General features: G+C 31.2%; 1 pseudogene; it reads left to right on the forward strand.

Annotated features, from left to right (window-relative positions):
* Window positions 1-367: 367 nt before the first annotated feature.
* On the forward strand, window positions 368-467 carry LOC122127821 (annotated as a pseudogene).
* The last annotated feature ends 1,145 nt before the right edge of the window (window positions 468-1,612 follow it).

The following is a 1,612-nucleotide window of genomic DNA, read 5'->3' on the forward strand; positions in this document are numbered from 1 at the left end:
TTTAAGCTGCAGAAGTTTAGAAGTAGCTCGTAAGCAAGGCTTACTTTGAATCCATTAACTCCACAAAGCTAACTCAGTTTATAAATAATTACTTGAAAAACAATCACCTTTGGACCTAGCTATAAAGGCTTCAAAGTATGACCAAATTTAAAATGAAAAAGACTTAAAATAGTCATTGACAAAAAATTGCAAATGTGAGCAATCGACCAAACAATATAAGCTTTTCCCAATATAAACAGAATTTTAGAGAAGTAAGATCAATAACATTTTTAGGAACAATAAGGTTTCCTAGTTACAAACAGTCAACCAAGGATATATGCCTGTATAAAGATTGCATCAATAACTACTTAAATTTACAGGATACTACATGCTTCAGCAGGACGTTTACCCAAATTACTACAATATAGAGATTATCATGGCATTTGCACAAGGATGATATGAAAATTTGTGAATTATTCCATATTTTTCATTCTTGAGATGCAAGAAATGAAAAACAGTTATTAAAAAATTGATTACAAAAATACAAGTCGTTATGTCGAAAAATGAACTTTACAACTTTGTGCGGGTGGAGGGGTAGCAGGGAGGATTGAGTGGGGGAGCAGGGGAAGGATGGGAATGGATGGGAAGGGTAAATACAGGAGGAGGCTACAATGCTTGATGAGAAATGTACTCATTATCTTGCCCATGTAATTGTAAACCCTCTGTACAGTATTTTCACAATAAAAAATTAAAAAAGGCAAATGTAACAATATATGTAATTCATTGAACTGAAAGTTAGTTTGACATCAGTGCGTTAAATCCTCACCTTAGAATAGCCTTTACATAGCATAATCTTTACAAAACATTTGAAATTGGATAACATTGTCATTTTATCCCAAAGAAATAAAATACTATAAGGACCTAGGGAAAAAAAGGAATCTTAAACTTTTTCTATATAGAATGCTATCTGAAATAACACATTTATTAACGAACCTATATATTATAAAACAATGTATAATTCAAAGTATTATATCTAGGAGAGAATTAAATAGATTATGGACATTATACAAACAAAATACAGAGTATTTTAAAATATACTTTTTTCATACAAGCACCAGAAATATTTTTAGTTTCTGTACTACTCATTTCAACAGATAAGTTAAAGTGATTTCTGATTTAAAAATCACAAACCCTGCAGAAATCATTATAGATGTATACAAACAACTCTTGAATACATTTTGACATCAAAATCAGGCAATTCATTGAAGAATACTATGGAATCCATGAATTTTTAAAGTAAGATATTGCTGTTGCTTTGTATTGTGAAAATATTTTGTACAGACACAAAGATAGATTGGCATTTTTGAAATTTAAGAATCTTAACCAACCAATTATGAGTTAGGAGAACAATTTTTACAGCCTTCCACAATTTAAAAGAGGTAGTGATACATATTTATCCTTTTGGCAATATTAAATGCAGTTTCTTCCAAGTTGTTCTTCAGACCTGGTTTGATATAATGCTTCAACAGAAGGCGATCCAGCATATCTTTGCTATTTCTATTCCAAGCAGTAAGATGCAAGGGAGGCAAGAGGACTTTAGTTTGGGCACTGGTATCTGCCTCAATGTGAACTA

The sequence above is a fragment of the Dipodomys spectabilis genome, unplaced genomic scaffold (genome assembly GCF_019054845.1).
Source record: "Dipodomys spectabilis isolate Male_0828 unplaced genomic scaffold, ASM1905484v1 ptg000312l, whole genome shotgun sequence".
Classification (NCBI taxonomy): domain Eukaryota; kingdom Metazoa; phylum Chordata; class Mammalia; order Rodentia; family Heteromyidae; genus Dipodomys; species Dipodomys spectabilis.